This window comes from Pelophylax lessonae, assembly GCF_965119305.1.
Source record: "Pelophylax lessonae genome assembly, chromosome: 3".
Classification (NCBI taxonomy): Eukaryota; Metazoa; Chordata; class Amphibia; order Anura; family Ranidae; genus Pelophylax; species Pelophylax lessonae.
In genome coordinates, this window is record NC_138770.1 from 355,701,273 (window position 1) to 355,727,233 (window position 25,961).

General features: G+C 46.1%; 1 protein-coding gene across 1 annotated transcript in view; it reads left to right on the forward strand.

Moving 5' to 3' along the window:
- SH3BGRL2 (SH3 domain binding glutamate rich protein like 2) overlaps positions 1–25,961 on the forward strand; it is a 49,484-nt gene that overhangs the window by 16,353 nt on the left and 7,170 nt on the right. The gene's annotated exons all lie outside the window — the stretch shown is intronic.

A 25,961-nucleotide genomic window follows, 5' to 3' on the forward strand; every position in this document is an offset into this window, starting at 1 on the left:
CATACAACCATGCAAGGGCCCATTTTTCTCTTACAAGGATGCACAGGCATTCCGTGCAGACAGCCCCATTCATGTAATTTGGAATATAGCAGCTGCATGGGCACAGTATTTGACAGCCTTGTGGGCATTTCCATGACTTACTACTAGGGATGAGTCCAGGTGTGTTCGGATCCTAGTCCCAACCAACATTAGCAACCATCCCAGGAAGCCATCACTGCACACCGCCAATCATAGGCAGTGAGGCATTTCCCGATCAGCAGCTGCACATACACACACTGATCATAAATGGCCGTGTGCAGTGACGGCTTCCTGGCGGAATTGCTCAGGTAGGTTGGGACTAGGATCTGAACACACCCTAGCCCATTTCTACTTACTATATGGAATCTGTAGTTTTTCTGCTCATTCTGCTCTTACCATGCGATTCTTTGCTAAGTGGAGCAGGAGTCCATTCATCTGGTGTATGTGATCAATTCCCTGGGTTTAATAGTGTTTAGAACATTTATTTCTTGATCATTGTTCTAAGATTGGTAATCAGTTTTGGCTGACTATTGGGAGCAGTACATCACACTGGGGGTTTCCTGGGCAGAGAACACCTCCTACACCGAGCGGCACTTGCATAGTGTGTATACGGTTGGGTCACAATTTTTTCACATGCGAGTGTGCACTTTATGGTTTTGCTGTACGGTGTTATTTTACATACTACACAATATTATATTATTTTCTATTACCATCTCTCCAATACATGGATTGTCTTTGAGGGAATGTGGAGTCCTCTTATTGGATGCCTGATCTGGCTGGTTTACTACCATCAAATGTTTTTTGGCCAGTCAATATTAGGGGATTATCAAATTCTTATAAGCAGTATAGTTTTCTTTTGAACGACCGGACCGGAGGCTTACCAATTTGTGAAGATTTACTATAGCTGTGATGGACTTTATTTATAAGTGCCCTATAGTATGCCCATGTAAATAGGGCAGGCTTATGCCTCATGCACATTGGCAGAAAAAACGACGGTATGTTTTTGCCAGTATGTTTTTGAATTTTAGGAGATGGTGACAGCTGTATAGAAGACGACTTCTCAGCTGTCACGATACTTCAGGAAAGTTGTTTATTAAAGTGTAGCAATATTTCCAGGCCTTTGGCCTGATGTGGGTCTGCCATTGTTACCGGTGACACTTCCAACACATTTAAAGCAGAGTTCCGGGCACAGAAATGATTTTTTGCTGAACATACCCCCGGGACAGTCAGGGCTAGCACATTCCACAATGGCTAGCCTCTGATCTGTCCCGGTTCGCACTTACCTTTTAGAAGAAATACTTACTTAGAAAATTTCTTCCACAGCATTTCCATCTCTGTTGTGGGCAGCTGAAGCCGGCGTGGTCCTCTTCTGTCTTCTTCCGCGTCTTCGTGTCCCAGAATGCACTGCACCGGCCCCTCTCGTCACTTCCGGTGCGGCGCCGCATTCCTAAACAGCTTTTGGGCATGCCCAGAAGCTGTTTAGCAGGGGAATGCGGCGTCGCCCGGAAATGACGAGCGGGGCCGGTGCCGTCGCATTGATTCCTGGGAGCGATGACGTTTAGCTCCCAGGAATCATCGCGAGGCAGGAAGTGACGGGGTGAGCCGCGGCTCCGAGGGAGGAAGCAGTCAGAGGTGAGTATTTACGATCTTCAATAAAAAGGTGAGTAAACAAAAAAAATAAAAATAACTATCCAATTCCTTTTCAGGTGAGCTCTACCTAGCGGAGGGGCACAAAAAAAAAATCGTTTTTGTGCCCGGAACTCCGCTTTAAGTTGAAAACCCAGGTGTGAGAACTTAGACCATGACCATTGCGGCATCTTTGGTTTGTTTGGTTAATTATATTTTGGGGATGGGAGAAGGGAATGAGTGGGATACTCCTCTGGCTGAACTAGGTTTGATTGGGACACTATACAGAAAAATGCCCCTTGGCGCTGTCTTGACGCCAGCTGAATGGCGACCAGCGCTTCCTGGCGTTTAAAGATACTGTTATGCTGAACTTGTGCTAGAACTTTGATTTTAACTTGTTTGTTAACTCAGAAGATCCAGGACTGTAGAACACTTGACTCCTGACACTCGATTTAGCTCAAAAGTCACTGAACAGCTCCCTTCAGCCCTTTACTGACTAAGGTAGCTCCTTGTCACTGCTTGTGCTGCTGCAACTCTTAACTCTATACACTGTACACTGACTCTTCAGGGCCCAACTGCTGGCGCCCCCTTTACACTTCAGGGTCCTCTGACTAGATACCCCCTTTAACAGCTAGTTGACTCCTGGATCCCTGGGACTTTCACTGGAGTGGTCCCCTCTACACTAGGCAGACCCCTAGGGACAGTTCACAGTACTCACAACCTTGGCAGGCTTTCCTGGAACTGGACCCCTCCTCTTCCTCCACTGGTCCTCGGCACACCGGATCCCCTCTGCAGCTCAGCTCAACACTCTGGATTCTCTGGCAGCCACCCGAGACACCCGATCCTTCTGACAGGAGGAGAGACAGCCGCACTCTCCCTCCTGGGACTCTGCTTCCCACCAAAGATGCTGTGTCATGCGTTCCCTTCAAACTTAAACCCACTCCCAGAATTCTCTGCGGCAGAATCTGCCTTCTGGGGTAGATACAGGCCTGAATGGGCTAATGAGAATCCTCTCAAAGAGCCAGTGGGGGGACTCCCCTTTCAGTAACCACACCTGGGAGACATGACAGCCCAGTTGAAATCATGGCCCTGCTGTTAGGCAGACAAGGCCCACTATACTTTTACCTAGCACCTACCTTGTAGGGTGCTACAAAAGTATAGCAAAACATACAAAACCGAAATGGACAGAAGGTGAGAGAGATATGACAGATGTTGCATGTCTTCAGAGTGTAAGATGTTATTTTCTTGTCTCTGCTTAATCTGTAGATATAGTTGTCTTCTATACTATATGTAAAGACAATGTCAGCAAAACGTGTGTCCCAAGAGGGTAGTAATTCTAAATATAAAAGTAACACCCACTTTTGCATTTATGGTTTACGTCTATAGTAAGACACAACTCCACCCAACATACTGCCATAGAAACTCAGAATAGAAATGCATACATAGCAAAATGGCTTCTTGTCCTTCCACAAAGACATAATGAAGTAAGCTTCAAACTAACATATTACATTATAACATTCATATATGTATTTCAGAGACGTTTATCATTTACAATAATGTTAAACTCTAAATCTCTAACAATAGCAACAGCCAAAAATCTCACCTCTGAATTTAACATTAAAGTGTGCACCACAAAGCTGCTTTTGTTGCTCAAATGTAATAGAGGTACACCGAATGGTATTTTGGTGCTGAAATGAAAACCGAAAATGCAGGATGCACTTGGCTAAAAATCGCAGTTAAAAAAAAAAAAAATTATATATATATATATATATATATTTGTGTTATGTTCAACTGTTTAAATTTTATCATTAATTTAAATGAATATGAATTTATTGGCACCTTTTAGCGCAAGAAAAGCTCAAGAAAAATGTATCACTTTAAATTCTATGTATTCTACTCTTCACACTGGTCCGTTGCGCTTCCGTTGTAGTGTTAAAAATCCTGCTTGCTGCATTATTTTAGGCACCTTTTTTTCTTAGCAAAATGCAGATCACGCCATTTTCGGCCGATATGCATCAGTGTATCTCTACAGTGTACCCAACACAGGTAGAAGCTATAGCAAAGGAAGATAGTTAGATGTATATACAGACATGCAGATTTCTGAACATTTTTTGTTTTCCTTTAGGCTCCTAGGTAGTTTCTTATGTGAATTTGGGCATCAAACATGGCTTATACTGCACATTTTCCCAGGACAAATTTTTACAAGAGATGTAACAGAAATGTGTAACCGCAAGTTAAATACTGTAGGAAATGTATTATCTCTTGTTCTCGTATCACATGATTTGCTTAGTAAAGAGGCTCGAAACATTAACTTTGGATACGTTTTGTGTGCCATATGCACAGTACAGATAAGACTCCACAGTGACGTCCAGAAACATGTTACTTATCCCAGTGAGCATTTCTCTGTGTATTATTAGTTCTGTGTTTATAGCTAATGTTCATAGCTTGGTGCAGCCAGGGTGTATAATTTTATAATGAATAAAGTATATGAGGACAAAGGAAGCCACAATCGGGAACCACACCTTTAGCCTAACTATAGAATACAATCCGCATCATTTCAGCAGGAAGAAAGAAGCTGCCATCATATTGTGCAAGACCAACTGAACAAATCAAGGGGTGAACGCGCAAAGTAATCCTTAGCACCCAGCATTGTATTTCAATAAAATTTATAGATTTTTTTTTTTTTTTCTACCTTCTAGATCTATCAAATTAAATCAACACACAACTTTAGGTGAATACTAAAATAAGTGCTTAATGTTTTTCCAGTCTATATTACTTTTTTCAGTATTCTATTTCTGCTGGAAAGGTCCAACACTCTTAGTTTGTTTAATTAAACAAAAAGTTAAAGGAGTGTTAAAGTCTGAAGGTTTTTCATCTTAATGCATTCTATGAATAAAGGTGAAAAACCTTCTTGGTTGCAGCTGCCCCCCAGACCCACCATTAGTCTTACCTAAACCAGAATGTTGAAGGGATGAGCATGAGCCCAGCAGCTCCAGCCGCTGTTTTGGGTCCACATTGGATATATTGTTAGTGGGAGATATTGGCTCCCACTGCTGTCATTCAAATCCAGTGACACGGGAGCAGGGGGCTGGGCCAAGTCCCACTGTCTGTGTCAATGGACGCAGCAGTGGGACTCGTGAGTCCGCCCAGATGGGTGCCCCCATGGAAAGCTGCTCTCCGTGGGGGCACCTAGTGAAGAGGAGGAGCCAGGAGCGCAGCCGGGGCACCCCAGAAAAGGAGGATTGGGGTTGCTCTGTGAGCAGGGAACAATAACATGTTTGTTTAAAAAAAGAAACAAACCTTTGCAATCACTTTGACCTCCTTGGCCATCTGATTATGTCAGGATTTCTGTGCTAAAAGCAGTATATTGTTTTGCGGGGAAATCTGTTTTATATTTTAAAACTCACCTTCCCCTGTGATCCCACGCTGTCCTCCAGCCATCCTCCCGCTGTGTGCTCGGCCGATGCGGGCATCTGTCTTCCGGTTCCCTTCCCTGCGAGCGTTGCGATGCAGGGGGGTGGAATCGGCAGTAATTTAAAAAATGGAAATAAACCAAATGACCTGATACAAAGTTGTTATCCTAACAGATTATACTGTATCACGCCATTTCACCACAGGATTTCACCTTGTGACTTTTCCAGTGCCCTGCCTGTGCTTTTCCAGTTCTTTGTGCCTGGAAAGTTGAGAATGACCATGGCGTCCAAAAAGTGTTCTTTTCGTGCAAAGGCACTTTTAGACTAACTGGAATACAGCGACAGCAAAACAGTTACTTGAAGAACTAAGCGATAGCGATTCGTGGGAAAATCCGTCATCAGGTACAAAAAGTAATGACAGCGACGATTCTGATGTCTCTTTCTGGCACATCGCTCCGTTGGAAATTCTGAAGAATCATTTGATATACTTCCTAAATTCCACAAGCTATGTGCCAGAAAGACACATTAGAATCTTCGCTGTTGTCACTTTCCGTATCTGATGACGAATTTTCCCACCAATCGCTATCGCTCAGTTCTCCAAGTAACTCAGTTTCGCTGTTTCTGTTTTCCAGTTCCTCTAAAGCGCTTTTGCGGAAAAAGAGAACGCTTTTTAGACGCCATGGTCGTTCTCAATTTTCCAGGCAAAAAGAACTGGAAAACCACAGGCAGGGCACTGGAAAAGTCACCAGGTGCAATACTGTGCTAAAATGGCATGATGCAGTGTAATCCGTTAGGATCACAACTTTGTATCACAACTTTGTATGATGTCATTTTGGTGTATTTACATTTTTGAATTTGCTGCCAGTTCCACCCCCCTGCGTCGCAACGCTCGCATGGAAGGGAACCGGAAGGCAGGTGCCAGCTTCGGCTGAGCACACAGTGGGGAGGATTGCTGCAGGACGGCAGAGAAGGTGAGTAAGATTTTTGGGTAATCCCAGAGTGTGGCTCGGGGGTTACCCCTTTTGGTACACTATATTAACCCCGAGCCACACTCGATAATACCGCTAGGGAGGTTAAAGCCCAACTGGCCATTTAAAAAAAAAAAATCAAGAATAACATTAGCAAAATTCTGTACATTTTGGAAGTGCATTTTCTCTGAGTGTTCCAGGGTGTCTGTGTAATAGACTAAAGTTGATTGCATTAAACTTCACCAGCCCAACAACATTTGAATTGTGTGATCTGACTTCTCAGGCTAAGCTGCTGATTGGAAGAGTGTTCTCACTCCAAGCAGAAGGCAGCCTGGATACCTTGTTACTCTGCCTAATTATACTCTAAATGGCATGGAACTTTTATATTGGCAAATCTAAAATGAACTACAGGTTAGTCAGTTCAAACATTTTTGTTAACTTGATAGATACAGGCTCTCTGTTTTTTTTATTTTTTTTAATGTAAATTTATTTAGGTCCCTTTTTCACGCGGGCTGCTCTGGTCTATGGGGCACCCGGATGGAAACGGGCCACCTGTCCATTTTTTGTTCTGATCTGCCAGAAGGATGGGGAATAGGTCCCCCCCCATCTGTCTGTTTTTGTTTGTGACAGATAGGATCGGATGGCGGAGGGTGTCAGCGGACGTGTCCGCCACCCCATTGAAGAGACTGAGGGGTCCGCTCAGGTCCGCCTATAAAACTGACAGGTTGACTTGATCTGATCGCCTGTGTGAAAGGGGGCTTCCCCAGTGTTCTGGCGTATCAGATGGAATTGGACAGGATCTGTTTCAATCCTATTGCCCTATAGACGAGAGCAGGCTGTGTCTGTATCCGCTCTGCATAGCGGAGCAGACGCAGACCTGTCATCCGCCTGCTCAGCGGGGAATCAGCTGAGAGATTCCCCCTGCTGAGCAAGGGGATCCCACTTAACAGAGGCGCCCATGTAAAAAGGGGTCTATGTATTGAGAAGTGAATCAGTCATGATTTGGGAAACGGTTCCTTTTTGGTCTGTAATGGTGGCAGTATAACGCCAGAAGATTTCTAGTGGAAGTAGATTGCTCCCATGACTTTAGCGCCTCTCTTCCCACCAATAAAGATTTAACGACAGCACTGTAGCTAGGTTTTTCCTTGTGCAATGGCGCCTGATTTAAAGCAGAACGAAACCCTTCTATCCTTTTTCAGCTTTTCAGAAACTGTTGTGTTTTTTTTTTTAACCGTTTTTTTAACCGTTTTTTTTAACCGTTTTTTTTTTAAACCGTTAAATCAATGGGCTTAGTTATACTTTAAGATATTGCATAAGGCTGGTCATTAATAAGGGGCATGGAGGACTCCCCTATGAGAAAATCTTTAACTGGGCTGAATTTATTCACCTTCCGAAAGATGCTATTAAAAGGGTATATAAGCATCTTCTATATAGACAATTTACATCTTCCTTAGGGTCCGTTTTTTTAAATTTTTCTTTTTTTCAACCTGACTTAGTATATAATGATATGTGTTCATTTGACTCTAGTGAAACAAGCTGGTTATAACTTAATATGCAGGAATAAACATCAATCTACAGAACCCACAAATGAAAGACCATAAACTTCAATTCATACTAGTTCAACCGGTTCCTGCCCACCGTATAGTAAAATGATTCGGGGGAACGTCCTATGACATCCTCCCATTCTTGCATGGCACCTCATCGATCAGGGTAAAGAGCCAATGACAGCGGCTCTTTAATATATGATCAGCTGTGTGCAATCACAGCCGATGACAAATGTAAACAAGGACCGGTAACTTGCTGTTAGCGGACACTATTCTTTTCACACTGGATCCGTTTGTAAGGAGAAGAAACCTATCAGTGAGATACCGATATGAGTTATATAGTGTACTGCATAAACGCCCACAGTAAAGGGCACCTAACACATCGCCCAATGTGAGAGGTTGTCAGGAAATAAGATGTGCTATTAATGTCCCTTGCTCCTTGGATGTTGGGCCTCTCTGTGGCTAGGCTGTGAAAAAGTCTGACACGTGGTATCGCCATACTCCGAAGTAGCAGAATGTGTTTTGGGGTGTCATTCTTGCTATGTACATGCTGTGTTATAAATATCTTATAAATTGACAACCTTTTTTTAAAAAAAATAAATAAAAATTAATTTCTTTATTTTCGCAAGAATTATGAAAAAATTACAACTTCAAAAAATTCACCATGCCAATTACTAAATACCTTGGACTGTCTGTCTGTCAACTTTCTAAAATAGGAGTAATTCAGAGGGTATTTATACTGTTCTGAAATTTCAGGGCCTCAAGAAATGAGATGGGCAGCCAGTACATCTGGATTGATCATTTTTCAATGATATGTAGCATAGCTTGTAGACCCTAAACAGGGGTGCCCAACCGCTGGTGCCCTCTGATGTGGCCCACCACCTCCTGCTCTGGGATGGCTGGTCTGCAAATACTAAATGCATACTGCCTGTGACAGCAGCAGCCAGTGATGCCTGCCAGCAGTACCCACCAGCCATACTCAACTGGGGGGACAGCCAGCAGTACCTGCCAGCCCTACCTGCCCTGGGGGGGGGGCAGCCAGCAGTACCTACCAGCCTTACCTGCCCTGGGGGGGGGGGCAGCCAGCAGTATCTGCCAGCCTTACCTGCCCTGAGGGGGGGGGCAGCCTGCAGTACCTGCCAGCCCTAACCGCCCTGGGGAGGGGGCAGCCAGCAGTACCTGCCAGTCCTACCCACTCTGGGGGGCAGCCAGCAGCAGGCCGCCAGCCCTGCAGGAATGCTGAGGAGTTGAAGATTGAGGTTAGTTTTTAATTAAAACAGCGATGGGCATATCTGTTCTCTACACTGGGCTGCTTTCAAACTGATCCGCAGCTGCAGTGCAGTGCAACTGCAGGTTACCTGCACTGAATTATAGACTTCTGTTATTACCTGCAGGTTGTTGCGCTTTCAAAAAGTGCACCACACGTGCAAGATATATTAGCATTCTATGGCAAACTGCAGCTTACTCACAGGAAAGTCACAGGTATGAGTAAACCGCAGCGCATTACTGTGATACAGGCCAAAGGCCACTTTCACATGATCAGTCCAATGGGGTCCACCTTTCTGTTTTCCAGGTGGACCCAATTAGACCCTCCATTCACCTCCTATGCAGTGTCCAATGTAAACACATTTGTGTCCGTTCCATCCGTCTACCTCCAAAGGGATCTGTCTTCTTCTGTCTGGGCAGATAGAATTGGAGGGCCCATAGAGGAGAGTAGGCTGTGTCCATGTCTGCTCTGCATATGCGGACTGGACACGGACCTGTCATTCGCCCGCTCTGCTTATTGTGGCCCATGACAGGTTACCAAGTTGCTTAAGTGGCTCTCGCTCTTCAAAATGTTGGGCACCCCTGCTCTATAACTTTTGCACTAAATAATATTCAATAATTTGGGTTGTTTTTGCCAAAGATATGTGGCAGTAAACATTTTGGCCTAAATTTTGGAAGAAATTATTTACATAATTTTATAATAGAAACTAAATTTATTTTTCCAAAATTTTCACTTATTGCAAACCCCCCCCCCCCCCCAGTGATGATTACCACAAAAAGAGAGCTCAATTTGTGTAAAAAAAAAAAAAAAGATAAAAATTTTGTTTGGGTACAGCATAGCATGACTTAGTTATTGTTATTTAAAGTGGGCGAGCACTGAAAGCTGAAAATTGGTCTGGGCAGAAAGGGGGTAAAAGTGCCCTGTATTGAAGTGGTTAATGTAGTTTGGGGTCCACATACGACAGAGAGATGGTTTCCTGACGAGGGAGGAAAAGGTTTTAGGGCAGGTTCACACCACACAGCGCATACTGGATAGGATAATGTGCTGGAGTGCAGTGTGAATGCAAGCTGCAATAAATTGTAACAACACATTGCAGCACTAACTTTTTTTCTCCTACGTCCTCCGACAGTCGCCGCCCACTCATACAGTCTTCACCAATGGGTATTGACCTCTTGTATATAGGAGCAAGCTAGGCATAAGACTTGTTAAAAACAAAGCATTTACATAGACACACCTGTGGGGGCTGTCCCACTGGTCCAATACCCCCCTGCAATCAGCCATCCCAACTCAGTTTGTCTTCTGCCTAGTTAGGAGTAAGATAGGCTCTCCCTGTGCTGGGGCTACAGTCTCAGCCTTCTTCTTTTTTTTTCTTTATGATTTTATTTCAGGGAATGTGTTTTTTTTTTTTTTTCTTCACATTTACTAGCTGTTTATTTCTCAGCTTTTTAGTTAGTCACTTCTTCAAGATGACGGCGTTGCGGAGCTGGGAGTCGGACTGGTCGTCCTGGTTTTCCAGGACAGTGGACCTGATGGAATCCCAGCCCGCCATTGAGCGTTTTCGCAGGCTATGTGTTCGCCCTGGCCTCGCAAACGACCCATCCCTGTCTTCAGGCATGCAGCCTGCGAGGTGGCTACCTCGCCTGAACGTCTCCCCACGGTTCTCCATGCACTGTTAGCGTCCTGCGTTTTTTTTCTTGGCTGACGCCACCCCTGCCATCTGAGGGTGGGCTGTTTCCCATTGATGAGAGGCACCCCACGCCATTGGGGTACAGTTAAGTACATTCTGTGTGGGGCCTCTGTCTGGGGCTGGCAGTCCTGTGTGTCTGCGTTATCCCCTCATGTCTGTGCGTTTTTGGGCTCCCTGATCCCGGTCCCTGCTGTGGGTTTTTTCCTCACAGCCTGTGCGCTGTGTGGGTTTGTGGGGGTCCCTCTCCTGTGTCACTTTAGGGTGCTTTTTTGGAGGTACAGACACGTGTGGCGACCGCTGCGGGGTTAAACACCGCCGGTCAGCCATTTTAGGTGTGGGAAGCATGTCTGGCTTCACTGGGTGCTTATACAGCATTGTATGTGGTGAGTTTTGGCGCCTTGCAGCACCATCTTGTGTGTGGCAAAACGTTCGTTCCGAGCACATGTCGGCGGCCATTTTCCCAGATCCTCCCATTACTTTCTATAGGCAACCATTTTTCCTTGGCCTGCAGTCTCAGTTCAGTCTCTTGCGGTGACATCGCTTTCTCCTTCTGCTCAGAAGAGATCGGCTGCGGTGGTAACACTTGTGGGGGTCTGTCTGCTGTCCTTTTTTTGTGTGCAAATAATTCTGGCTATCAGTTTATCCTGCTCAGGGGTCTGTTTGTCACAGTCTTGTAGCGGTGTGCTGCGGGCGTCCGCGGCACCCTTAAAGGGCCAGTACCTTTTTAAAAAAAAAAAAAAAAAAACTTTTTTACTATGGAATCTCTGGACAGCAAATATCCCACAGCCTTAGTGGGGGATTCAGGTTCCTCTGAATCTTCTGCTCTGTCTTTTGTCTGCTGCAGTGGCGACTTTGGTGTCCAAAGTGAATATTCTGATGACTGAACGTGCTGACAGATAAAGGCCTCGTTTTTTCCTTGTCTTCTGATTCTGAATCTGATATGGTTGCCGTAGGTGGCGTGCCCCTTGAAGGGTCTCGCTCTTCTCTGTCTGAGGGGGAGGCGGAGGTTGCAGGGGTGGATGATTCCCCCCCTGGGACGGCCGAGGACTGCGCAGCTATGGATGCGCTAATTCTTGCCATTAAGGAAACACTACATTTAGAGGATGAGCCCAATCCTCCGGGCATTGTGTCCTCTTTTGATACACACAGGACCCGCAAGGCGGCGCAGGTGTTCCCTTGCCCCGCTGAGTTTCACACTACTGTGAATGATCAATGGTGTCATTTAAAATGCACCTTTTGTGGTGCCTAAGAGGTTTCAACTCCTTTATACCTTTTGCGTCTCCTACGGATTCACGCTGGTGTGTGGCCCCTCGGGTGGGACACACTGTGACCAGATTAAACAAGGCCACTCTGGTACCCACCGAAGATTCTCCGGTGTTTAGGGATCCTACGGATAGGAGGTTGGAATCCCTTGCCCGCCATGCCTACACGGTGGCGGGTTCCCTGCTAAAGTCTATTTTCGCCTCTGTCATGGTGGCTCAGGCTGTGGCGGATTGGACCAAGGTGCTAAGACGCACCCTCGTGGCTGTTTCTGCTCCCCCTACTACCATGGCGATGGTGGACCAGATCTATCAAGGAGTCATGTATTTGTGCGATGCAGCCTTGAATGAGGCCCCATTAGCTGCGCGCCTGTCCAGTGTCGCGGTGATTAACCGTCCCCTGATATGGTTGAAAAGCAGACTTCAAGGAAACCGGTGGCTGACATCCCCTATGCGGGGTCTCGCCTGTTTGGGGAATCCCTGGATGAATTGGTAAAAGGGGTCACTGGGGGCAAGAGCACTCTGCTGCCCCAGAATCCTAAGGGCAAGTTTTTCCACGGTAAGCGGGGCCCCTCCTTTAAACCAAATCAGGGGTCCTTTCGTGCCTTCAAGGCACAGAACAAGAGGAAACCCTTCAAGGGCCAGGGTGGCCAGAGAAAGCCCTGGGCGGGCAAACCTAAATCCGGCCGAACTGGTGCGGCGGCCCAGTCCGCCTCTGCCTGATGGGGCGCCCTCACCCGTTTCAGGAGTGGGGGGATGTTTGCGCAGTTTCCTCCACCCTTGGCTGCTCCGAATTCGGGACAGGTGGGTTCAGGAAATCATTCGATCAGGTTACAAAATCAAATTCCTTTCACGGCCGGCGGACAGATTCTTTCCCTCAAATCTTCATTTGACCCCAGGGCGGTTACAGGACCTGCATCAGGTGGTGCAAGATCTCCTCCCCCAGGGGGTGATCGTCCCGGTGCCTCATCGGGACAGGTTTCGGGGGTTTTACTCAAATCTGTTCACTGTGCCTAGAAAGGAGGGCAGGGTGCGTCCTATTCTGGACTTAAAAGCTCTGAACCGCTTTGTACGCGTTCGGAAGTTCCGCATGGAATCGCTTCGCTCGGTGGTAGCCTCCCTGAGTCCAGGCAAATTCCTGGCCTCTATCGACCTGAATGATGCGTATCTACACATCCCCATTTTTGAGGGTCATCAGAGGTACATCCGATTCGCTATCGCGGAGGAACATTATCAGTTTGTGGCGTTGCCTTTCGGTCTCGCTTCAGGTCCAAGGGTGTTTACCAAAGTGCTGGCTCCCGTTCTGGGCCTGTTACGGGCACAGGGCATTGCGGTCTTGGGATATCTGGATGATCTCCTGTTAAGATCGATTGCCAGCCAGAGTCTGCTACACGATCTGTCCACTACAGTTCAGACGCTTCAGGAGTTCGGATGGACCATCAACGTGCAGAAGTCGACCTTGTCTCCTTCGGTTCGTCTCCCATATTTGGGAATGGTTCTGAACTCTGCTCAAGCGAAGGTGTTCCTGCCGGAGGACAAGCTCCGGACCCTACAGAACGAAGTCAGGGCTCTCAGTGAAAACAAATCCTCGTCACTCAGGACCTGTATGCGGTCCCTGGGGTTGATGGTGTCAGCCTTCGAGGCAATATCATTTGCACAGTTTCACACGAGGTCCCTCCAAGCGGAGATCCTGGCCAGATGGGACAGGCTCCCTCAGTCCTTGGACCTGAGAGTGTCTCTGAGTCACCAAACCAGAATGGATCTTCTGTGGTGGCTTCAGTCCCCGGCTGTGGCGGACGGAAAATCCTTCTGGCTGTTACTGTGGACAGTACTTAACACGGATGCCAGCCTGTCGGGCTGGGGTGGAGTCCTGGGCAACCTGTCTGCCCAGGGCACTTGGTCGGTGGAGGAATCCTCACTCCCCATAAACATATAGGAATTGTGAGCGATTAGGCTGTACCTGCTCTATTGGTCGGATTGTCTTCAGGGCCGCCCTGTACGGGTGCAAACGGACAATGCCACTACGGTGGCTTACGTCAATCACCAAGGGGGCACCAGGAGTGCCTGGGCGGCCCAGGAAGTGACAAGTATTCTGTCTTGGGCCGAGACTTATGTCCCGGCAATATCGGCAGTTCACATTCCGGGTGTAGAGAATTGGCAGGCTGATTATCTGAGCTGCCAGACCCTGGACAAGGGGGAATGGTCCCTGCACCTGGAGGTATTTAAAATGCTGTGTGCGAAATGGGGATCCCTGGATGTGGATCGCGTCTCGGCTAAACCACAAGGTGGAAAGGTTTTTGGCAAGAACGCGCGATCCTCTGGCAGACTCCTCGGATGCGCTGGTGGTACCTTGGCATCAGTATCGTCTGATATATTCCTTTCCTCCAATTCAGTTGTTGTCCAGGTTCCTTTGCAGGTTGGCCTCAGAACCAACATTGGTGATTCTGGTGGCACCGGACTGGCCACGCCGATCCTGGTACGCGGACATCGTTCACCTGGTCGTCGAGCCTCCATGGCGGCTACCAATGCGAGAAGATCTACTGTCTCAGGGAGCGATATTCCATCCTGCTTTACAGTCGCTGGCTTTAATGGCATAGCTGTTGAAAGCCAGGTCCTGAGAGACATGGGTCTCTCCTCAGAGGTCATTCCTACCTTACTCAAGGCTAGGAAAACCTCATCTGGTAAGATTTATTACCGTACATGGAAAGCTTATTTTGCCTGGTGTGAGTCCAGGGGCTTCTCTCCTCGTTCATACTCGGTGGTGAGAGTGTTGGCTTTCCTTCAGTCTGGTGTGGACCAGTGCCTTGCGTTGGCCACGATTAAGGGCCAGGTATCTGCACTGGCTGTCCTTTTCCAGAGCCCCGTGGCGTCTGATTCTTTGATTCGCACCTTCATTCAAGGTGTGCGTCACTTGGCCCCTTCTTGAAGGGAGCCCTTACCTCCATGGGACTTGAACTTTGTTCTGTCCGTGTTACAACGTTCCCCGTTTGAAAACATCAGGGAAAGCTCATTGACTCTGCTGTCTAAAAAGGTTGCTTTTCTTGTGGTGATCACTTCTGCTTGCAGGGTGTCGGAGTTAGCGGCCTTGTCTTGCCGCTCCCCTTACCTGGTGGTTCAAAGGGATAAGGTGGTCTTGCGACCTAACCCGTCCTTTCTTCCAAAGGTGGTTTCTGATTTTCACCTTTGAGGACATTGTTTTGCCTTCGCTCTGTGCGAATCCTAAGCATCCTAAGGAGGTTGCTTTGCATTCCTTGGATGTTGGGCGATCAGGGTTTACCTGTCGTCGACTGAATCCTTTTTTCGGAAATCGGATTCTCGTTGTCCTTCCTGAGGGACCCCGGAAGGGTATGGCTGTGTCTGCGGCGACCATTTCAAAATGGGATCAGACAGACAATTGTACAGGCCTATTCCTTGAAGGAATGGGTACCGCCCTTCCCTGTCAAGGCGCACTCTACCAGAGCGGTAAGTGCGTCCTGGGCCTTCCGGCATCAGGCTTCGGTGGCCCAGGTGTGTAAGGCTGCGACTTGGTCGTCAGTTTCTCAATTCTACAAAATTGATGTTCTGGCACCAGCTGATGCCTCCTTTTGGGCGCAAAGTTCTCTGTGCGGATATACCGTAAGGAGACCCTGGTTTTATTGCGGGCCCCTGGCTGTTAGGGTTGTTTATCCCCTTGGTTATTTGCTTTCCTGGGTTGTTTGCTCCTGTTGAGCTTTTTTGTTACCCAGGGTTACCTTTCTGTTCATGTAAGGTTCCTTTCTCTGTTGTGGGTACTGCGTTGCCTTTCTGACGGTTGCGTTTCCCACCCCTCATGTCTACACTGCTTTGGGACATCCCATTGGTGAAGACTGTATGAAGACTGTATGAGTGGGCGGCGACTGTCGGAGGACGTAAGAGAAAACTGAATTTTTGTTAAATCTTACCGTAAAATTCCTTTCTCTGAGTCCTCCGACAGTCGCCGGCCCCGCCCCTCTTTTTGGGGTTCTTGGATTCTAACTGCTTGCTACCAAACTGAGTTGGGATGGCTGATTGCAGGGGGTATTGGACCAGTGGGACAGCCCCCATAGGTGTGTCTATGTAAATGCTTTGTTTTTAACAAGTCTTATGCCTAGCTTGCTCCTATGGATAAGAGGTCAATACTCATTGGTGAAGACTGTATGAGTGGGCGGAGAAAGGAATTTTAAGGTAAGATTTTACAAAAATTCAGTTTTTCCTACTTCTATGTTACTTCTGGCAACCCATTGTAATGTGCTGTGATAAAATAATGCTTCCCATCATGTTATTAACTCTCACACCAACCCAGTGTACTTGTGTGAACAGGACCTATACGAAGCATTGTCTTTGCTCTGAGACTGTGTTTGGCAACGTTGCCCAAGGGGTCTGGTGTGAAATGGACTGATAAGTTCTTAGAGGTTCAGAATGTTTATAGAACAGATTTTCTTTTGTATTGTGAGAAAGCAGTTTTTTTTAAGGCAACTGCTTACTGTCATTTTGGTACCACATTTTGCCTAAAATGGCAGCTAACATAGAATAATTGCTTGTTTAGCTTCGTTTTGGAATTTCATACACCCCAGCAAATGGACATCGGAAGATATTTATGTATGTTTGTAAATGCTTACCACTCTTTTGCATAACATGATTTAAAATAGGATGATAAATACAAAAAAACTGTACATATCATTGTAACTACATATTGTATCCAGGTGAACTATGCCAAGTTCAGGGCAAATTGGACTTTCAATTGGTGGTAAATGTTAAAGGATAGGTCCACCCTTAAATTAAAATCCCTGCATCTATAGACCCCCCACGATCTAACCATAACCTCTCTAGCCCTGTAAAGAAGAAATCCGTATACATACCTTTTTTGAAGCTGATCCAACCCGATCCCCTGAGAGGCAATCAGATTTTCCCTGGATAAACTTTATCTATAAATGTTAGTACCCAGTTATATTATGTACATTAGGAAGCAAACCAGGCCTTTGTTTAAAGCAATCTACTGAGCTGGCCGGACCCCATGATTGTTTAACCTGCTGAACCAGACTGAGAACATTTAGAGGCTCAGAAAACCTTTTACAGGAGTTAATTAGCTGATGGAGTGTGACAACATGAGTCTACAATTTTGAACTTTTTCACAATATTCAAATTTTCTAAGATACTGAACTTGGTTGTCACTAGCTGTAAGCCATCATCGAAATTAAAAGAAAGAAATGCTTAAAATATATCACTTTGCGTGTAATGACTCTATATAATGAGTTTAATTTTTTGAATTGAATTACTGAAATTAACTTTTTGATCTAATTTTTTTTAGATGCACCTATATAGTAAGCTGCACTGTGTTTTCTGCCAAGTGCCTCCATAACAAGCCCCTTGCTATGGAGACACCCATGCATGCTTGTTCCTGAGCCAGCTCTGTCCATTGACACACAGAGAACAGCTCGGCGCTGCCCTTTCTTTCCTCTCCTTGTCTGTGCTTGACAGCAGCAGGAGCCAATGGCTGTCCAATGATGAGAGTGAAAGCCGCTGCTCTTGTGCAAATCACTGGATTGAGATCAGGCTCTGGTAAATATTTGGGGGAGGAAGCTGTATGCAGAAGGTTTTTTTTTTCTTTTTTTTTTATCTTAAATGAGAAGTCCAGTCAAAACCTAACTAACGCTAAACCTGCTCTTTGCCACATTCTAAGACTATTCTGTCTAACCCTTTAAAGCAAAAATCATATTACTTACCTATTCTGCAGCCGATCTGGTCCGGTCCCACGCTGAGCTGTCAGCGGCGGCTTTAGCGTGGATGTGTGTGCAGGAGAGGCACTCGACAACGGAAGCCCCTTAGTAAACCCCATTGTTGGTGTCAGTGGGAGGAATGGTGCCCCATTGTTGGTGTCAGTGGGAGGAATGGTGCCCCATTGTTGGTGTCAGTGGGAGGAATGGTGCCCCATTGTTGGTGTCAGTGGGAGGAATGGTGCCCCATTGTTGGTGTCAGTGGGAGGAATGGTGCCCCATTGTTGGTGTCAGTGGGAGGAATGGTGCCCCATTGTTGGTGTCAGTGGGAGGAATGGTGCCCCATTGTTGGTGTCAGTGGGAGGAATGGTGCCCCATTGTTGGTGTCAGTGGGAGGAATGGTGCCCCATTGTTGGTGTCAGTGGGAGGAATGGTGCCCCATTGTTGGTGTCAGTGGGAGGAATGGTGCCCCATTGTTGGTGTCAGTGGGAGGAATGGTGCCCCATTGTTGGTGTCAGTGGGAGGAATGGTGCCCCATTGTTGGTGTCAGTGGGAGGAATGGTGCCCCATTGTTGGTGTCAGTGGCAGGGATGGTGCGCCATTGGTGTCAGTGGCAGGGATGGTGCCCCATTGTTGGTGTCAGTGGGAGGAATGGTGCCCCATTGTTGGTGTCAGTGGGAGGAATGGTGCCCCATTGTTGGTGTCAGTGGGAGGAATGGTGCCCCATTGTTGGTGTCAGTGGGAGGAATGGTGCCTCATTGTTGGTGTCAGTGGGAGGAATGGTGCCTCATTGTTGGTGTCAGTGGGAGGAATGGTGCCTCATCAGTGGTGTCAGTAGAAAGAATAGGCCCAGAGGACTGAATAAAGGCAAGCAGAGGGCCACAGTTTGGAGACCACTATTTTAGTATTTTAACCCCATAGTCTACAATACAAGCCTCCTTGCCTGCAGTTATTTATTTATTTATTTTTTTTATAGCCTAGCCAAAAAATTCCATCCAGAGAGTGAAGTGATTCTGTCACTAAATAAAAAAAGTCAAAGCTGCTGGCAGGTATTGGGTGCAGACACAGACATGCTGGCTAAAAATAAGGCTTGGGGGAGTGCAGGCAAGCTCTATTACAACAATAGGTCTTCTATTTTTTTTATTTTTTATTTTTTTACATTAACACCAGAGACCGCGCTTACATGATGGATGAGTGTTCCCTGTGCTTGAGGCTGCTATATTCCGTATAATCTGTCCCCTGCCTCCCAGATACCCCCCCCCCCCCCCAAACGCTGTGAGGGCAAGAAGCGGTTCTACATATAACAGCCATGTGTCAAAGTGCTGAATATGCCCGCCCTTTCCATCCTGCCCCGCTCAATTGATATAAGCGGTGTTATTGGCTCCTGCGAAGGCAATCTTATGAGTGGAGGGCAGACAGATGAATAAAATACCCACAGTATGTCCTGTGCCTGGGAAGACTATTTACTATCCTGGATGCTGCCAATGGGAGGCAAAAGTGGGGAGGGCATGGATGTGCTTCAACTTTCTCAAAGTTGATATTTGCGTAGGAACTTTGGGGTAGTTGTAAGATGCACTGGGGGACTCATAATATACTAAAAGGTATGTCCTGGCACCCTTATGTTTCTAAACTTTAATCACCATGCTTCTTTTAGTAACTAGTGGTTGTCCTTAAATTGATCTTGATTTCAGACAAACTGTTCTCGCTCCTGACAGCTGCCTGGTGGAAGAAAGAGAATCGGACTTTCAACTGTCAATAGGTTTTCCTCTGCTGTGGCTAAACCCAGGCCTCTTGTGTACCACTGAGACTGGAGAGGTGTACCACTCCCACTTGTGTGGAAATACAGACTGTATTAAAGAGCTGCTATCCGATTTATTAGTACAAGTTTTGTAAGCTAATCGTTGTAAGATATGGAAACTGCTTCTAGTTTAGCAAGAAATAAATGAATGTAATAAAAGATTTATTAGTTTACTTTCCGTCCTGCATCATGATTGCATTTTTTTACAGGATTGACACTTATTTATTTTTTTACTCCTCGTGCTCCACCCTTTGTATGGGTGTTCATACTGATGTATGCTAGAAGTTAAATATAGATTAGTAGGCTGCTAATGTAGTTTAATATGCATTAATTTAGGAAGTTTTGTAATACCTTTAAATAAAACAGGTTGTATTACTCTGCCAAGGAACCAAGGAAAGGCATACTGTTATGTCCAAAACTTGTGTGATGTATTCCGGTTTGCATATACAACATACCAGACAATGAGGAGTAGAGTTCACAAAACATGTTGTGTATAACAACTTTGAATACTCGGTATGGATCTAGTAGCATGCTGCCCCTCAGTTTTGGATCTACTGCCAGTGTGGCCTGGGATGATGGAGCTCACTAAGCTTTGCTCCCTAAAATATAAGTAAGGCCCCTTTCACACTTGTGCGAACTAAAAGTTGCGCAATTTTATTTTTACCACAATTTTTTTTTCCCCTCAATTTTGACTGGACTTGAAGCAATACCTATGTCTATGGATCTCAAAATGCATTAAAATCGGCCCAAAATAGTGCAGGGACTACTTTGCAGTTGTTGCGATATGAACGGTACTCATTGGAAATCATGGAGTTCGACTTGTCATGCGACTTTGCAGTCCCAAATCGCAGGACAAGTCACACAAGTGTGAAAGGGGCCTCTTTTTAGGTTCTAGATAGGGTGGAGAGGGATTAGAAAACCTATCCCTTTTTGTCACCTGTATCCTCGTTATGGAGATTCACTGTCTCTCTTTGTCCTTGTGACCATTATCACAGAGAATAAAAGAAATGCACACATTTTGAGTGGTCATCAGTACAGGAAAAGAGGGGAAATCTTCCAACAGGGAGACTAGTCCTGACGACCCTGATAACTTGCAGGGAATTCCGTCACTTTGGAGGGATTTCATCTTGCTTCCTGTTGTGGCTATGGGACAGGAATTAAAGGGACATCTCCCCAGTGGGACACAGATAACAGAAAAACCTCAGAGGTTATAACCCTCTCACGCTGTCGAAAATGAAAAACCAAGTGCTGCCTTCAGTTCTACTTTGATGGTGCTAAATGGGGGTAAGGTAAAGTCTTAAAGGAGATGTGTGGGAATTGAATAAAACACACATACTCCCCTATATTGGTCAGATGCTGCAGCTGTCCCATGCTGGCTCTAAGCCTGAGAACTAAGCAATCAAATGATCACTGATTGCTGAGTTCTTGGTTTTCCCTGAGCAGAGAGTGGTGACTGTCAGTCCCCGCTCTGCCCCTCCAGCATTCATTGGAGCGCCATGCTGTGCTCTTAGCTGCACGCTGAGAGGATAAGCCAGCTGCTAAGCCATCTCGGTGGATCCCAACATTTTCACGATTTTTCTAGACCCTTGTGCAGCTCTGTAACGTAAGCAGACAATGGACTTTAGCCTGCTGTTGGCTGATTTTGGGTCACAAGAGAGCACAAGTGCACTTCTGTGACCCAAATGAGAAGTATGACCAAAAATGCCTTGGATATACTTCTTTTAAGTGTCTCTTTTTTTTATTCCTGTGGTACAGGAATAGACTTGGCGATAGAGACGGTTCTAAGCTTGACCTACTATCTTAACCCAGCTTCACTTGGGATCATCCCATGCTACAAGCATGCAAATAGTGGACAGCTCCAACTAAAAAGCAGTTTTAGCTGAACTACATTAAGTTGACTGCTGGATACTAAGAGTAATAATACCACACTCTCAGTACTGTAATATTTGTTAAAGACTGCTATATCATGGGGTATCTTTAACTGAATACTGTTCCATAGCAAGTCTGTATCATAGAGCTTTTTACTTAAACACTTGCTGACCGCTCACTTAGCTGGCACTGCGGAAAGTGGCTCGTTATCGTCCAGCAACGTAGACCTACGTCGCTGGATCCTGCCCTCTCGCCGCCGGAGACTCGCTCCCGCTGTATTCAGACACAGCGGGAGTAGGGCCAGGGGAGGAGAGGCGGTGATCACCGCCGCTCTTCCCCGATCGTCGGGGATCGAGTGAGGAAATCCGCCCACTTGTGTAAACCAAGCGGGCGGATCTCCTATGTGACAGACAGTGACAGATTACAGGATTCAGCATAGCTGAACCTGCGATCTGTGTCTGTGTCACTCAGTCACCTCCCCCCACACACGTCATGAGGCATACATTTAACTCCTTGATCACCTATAAATATAACTCCTTCCCTGCCAGTGTCATTATTACAGTAACAGTGCATATTTATAGCACTGATTACTGTAGTAATGTCACTGGTACCCCCAAAAGTGTCAAAAATGTCAGGGTCCAATCTGTCCGCCGCAATGTCGCAGTCCCGCAAAAAAAATCGCAGATTGCCACCATTACTAGTAAAAAAAAAAAAATAAACAATAAAAATGACAAATCTTTCCCGTTAGTAAATGCGATTACTTTTGCGCAAACCAATCAAAATACGCTTTATTGTAATTTTTTTTTTTTTTTTTTACGAAAAATATGTAGCGGACAACAAATTGGCCTACAATGTTAAAAAAAAGTAGATTTTTAAAAAAAATTTTTGGGAATGTTATTTATCAGAATGTAAAAAAGTGTTTTTTTTTTTTTTTTTTTTTTTTTTCAAAAATCGCTCAGGTGATCAAATACCACCAAAAGAAATACATTTTGGCCTAAATATATGACAAAAATATATTGCATATTTAACTGTCAAAGTAGAAAATGTAAATTTTTGGGCAAAATTTTCGCTCTTTTTTTTTTATTATCACAAAAAATGAAAAGTGCAGAGGTGATCAAATACCTCCAAAAGAAAGCTCTGTTTGTGGGAAAAAAAGGACGTAAATTTAGTTTGGGTACAGGGTTGCATGACCGCGCAATCGTCAGTTAGTCGCGCAGTGCCAAGTTGCAAAAAGTGGCCTGGACGTAAAGCAGGAAAATCCTAAAAGTGGTTAAATCACACTTCTCAGCAACATCATATATATGTATGTGTGATAAATATAAAAAAAATGTCACAATAAACAAGAGCACAAGGTGAGAGGCTGTAGTAGGAGGCTGATATGTCAGACATTTGTGAATCTTAGTCTAGAAAGTAGGAGTTAACCAGTGGCGGCTGGTGAAGTTTTAAGATGGTGGGGCGCAAGACCCCGCCCTTCCATTTGGACACCTCCCATTTCTCAAAAGCCCCACCCCTTATAGACTCCACCCATTTTGTCCCCTGTATTTTGCTTGCGTGAACAAATTCTCCCAATATATCACATATTAAGGGGTCCATCAGTACTAGTATATCCCATAATAGGGAGCAGGGGCCCTATTATGGGATATACTGTGAGAGACACCCTATTATGGGATACACTGACTGAGAGTGGCACAAACCCCACAGTACAGACCCCCCTAGCACAGACCCCACAGTACAGGCCCCCTAGCACAGACCCCACAGTACAGGCCCCCTAGCACAAACCCCACAGTACAGGCCCCCTAGCACAAACCCCACGGTACAGGCCCCCTAGCACAAACCCCACGGTACAGGCCCCCTAGCACAAACCCCACGGTACAGGCCCCCTAGCACAAACCCCACGGTACAGGCCCCCTAGCACAAACCCCACGGTACAGACCCCCTAGCAATAATCCCTAGGTACAGACCCCCTAGCACAAATCCCACTTAGCATAGAATTTTACCTGTGTACAATGTAATTGGCCTGGCCTGCACTGTCTTCTATTGTGTACACTGCTAAGCAGGCTGCTGGCCTGGCACTATATATTTATTAATAGTAAATGGCACACAGCGGCCTGGTATAAGATGGTTCCCAAGTTCCCATGTCACAGGTCATGGTACAGGCATGTCACAGGTCATGGTACAGGCATGTCACAGGTCATGGTACAGGCATGTCACAGGTCATGGTACAGGCATGTCACAGGCCATGGTACAGGCATGTCACAGGCCATGGTACAGGCACGTCACAGGCCATGGTACAGGCACGTCACAGGCCATGGTACAGGCACGTCACAGGTCATGGTACAGGCACGTCACAGGTCATGGTACAGGCACGTCACAGGTCATGGTACAGGCACGTCACAGGTCATGGTATCGGAGATGGTACAGGCATGGCACAGGTGATGGTACAGGCATGGCACAGGTCATGGTACAGAATGGTGAGGGTGGTATGGGTTATGTGGTGGAATCTATTACTGGTAAGAATGGTGAGGGTTATATGGTGGAATCTATAGTTACTAGTAAGAAGGGTGAGGGTTATGTGGGTTATATGGTGGAATATCTGGTTACTGGTAAGCATGGTGGGGGTGATATGGGTTAGATGGTGGAATCTATTGTTACTGGTAAGCATGGTGAGGGTGACAAGGTAGGATTTGCTATTTAAAGGATCAGACCACCCATAAGTGATATTTTGGTAGTGGTGGTGGGCTGTCAACCCCCTGATGATTTGTATGTCATGGTTGCTCCAATAGTGAGATCTCCCTGACATAGTTCTTGTCCACCTAATAGTCTTGGGGGTCCCCTCCCAGTTGGTGTCTCCCAGCTTTGTTTATATTATAACAAACTTTTGTTGCTTGGCATTATTGTTGCACCAGTGTCGTCCTTGAAATTTTTGGGATTTTTATTTTAATATCAATGAAGAATAAATCTAAAGAAGGGCAATGGCATGATGGTGATGTGATTTTTTTTTTTTGTCTTTATGGCAGCATGACTCGCTCTGAATGGTATTCAGAATTGCTGGCTCTTCCGTGGTTGAAATGTCCCGTCCGCTTCCCTGTGCGCGTTACCTCAAGCAATGTTATTGGCACTGCTTAACCTTACAGATGTTACCCATTGCATATTACAGAAGATCTCCCCCTTCTCCTCCCTGCTGCCTCCAGTCCAGTCCCATTATATAACAAGGCTGCAGGGCAGGCATCAATGCAGAGAGACCAGCGTGTGTGCCCCCTTCAGAGCAGACACTTACCTCACTCACGGTCTACGGACGCCGGACGGTGACCTGACCTGCGTGCTGCGCTGAGTCGGCCCAGGGTGGCGGGAGCTCACACACTGTATGCGAAGGAGCGGACTTTGCGAAGACTCCCTGGATGGAGACGAACTCTTCTTCCGATCTGATCCTCACGCGCGGCTCTTCTGGCGGGAAGGTGATCACGTGATGCCGCCCCCACGCGTCACGTGACGTTACCCGGGATGTCCTCCTGTGTGATTGGTCCAGGCTTGAGTCTGGACCAATCACAGCCAGGACATCACAAAAGTGGGGAGTGTCGGGGCGCATTGCTCTGCGCCCCGATGACCCCCAGAAGGCCGCCAATCGGCGCCTCTGCCCGCCGCACGTGGGGTGGAAACCCTAGTGGGCTAAAAATGTAAAAACTTTTTTTTTTTTTTGGGGGGGGGGGGGCGGCGCCCTTGCGCCCCCTACAGACAGGCCGCCACTGGAGTTAACTCTGGATAATTCATGAACAAAGTTATTTCCTTTCATTTGATCAGATGGCAAATAAAGCGGGGTGAGATGTATTACCTGTAAGTGGTGCATGCTTCTTAGCATGATAATACTGACTGTAACTTTGTTCTGCTTGCATTTTTTCATGATTCTTTTTAAAAAATTAAATGTAAGCAGCTTCCTTTTTTTTTGCCCAGTTTTTGCTTTGTTTAAAGATTAGTGGCTGGCTATTTTGCATTGTCACATATTCTGTATCTTTGTGTGTGTGTGTGTTTTTTAATAATGCACATGTTCTAATGCCTAATACTGTGTTGTATGACTAAAAAGCAAAAGGAGGGCAGCTAATACACAGTTCTGCACACATTGCCACAGCCTTACCTGCTGCCTGCTCTTTGGTTTATTAGTTACCATCAACAATGTTGGTTATGCCCAGGGCTTTTTTTAGTCAGAATGTGGTGGAACTCCATTCCGCCACCTCAGGCACTGACCCTGTGCTCATCGCTGTCTATTGTTACTTGCAAACAAAGAAACCTTGCTTCTGTGTTTTGAGAGTGACAGCACACCTCTTCATCCGGCTTCCACAGAACCTCCCTGCCACCGCACTCATTGCCAGAACAAGGGAGGGATAGCTGCCTGGGCACAGCGTGTTCTTGGGCAGGAGGGGAGGGCATTGCATGCTGAGCTGCCACAGGGGGGTGAGTTCCTGCATCTATTCCCCCACAAAAAAGCTCTGGTTATGCCCAAATCTCATGCTCCCTCACACTGAAGTAGGCATTTCACACTACAAAGTAGACAAGGCAGCGCCAATAATTGATAAACCCAGTCCCAAAAAAAGGTCTCTAATAAGAAAGATGAAAAAGGTCCTCCAATCACCAATGAGTAGGTAGAAAAAGCTTAATCAGTCATCACGATAGATAAAACTGCTTACCAGATGGAATTGACCCTCATGTTATAAAGCGGTCAAAAATGGCAGCGTTCATTCAGATGTAAACAGCTGATGTGGATATGATGATACATAGTACCTCCCTCTCCTCGCTCACAATAATAGTA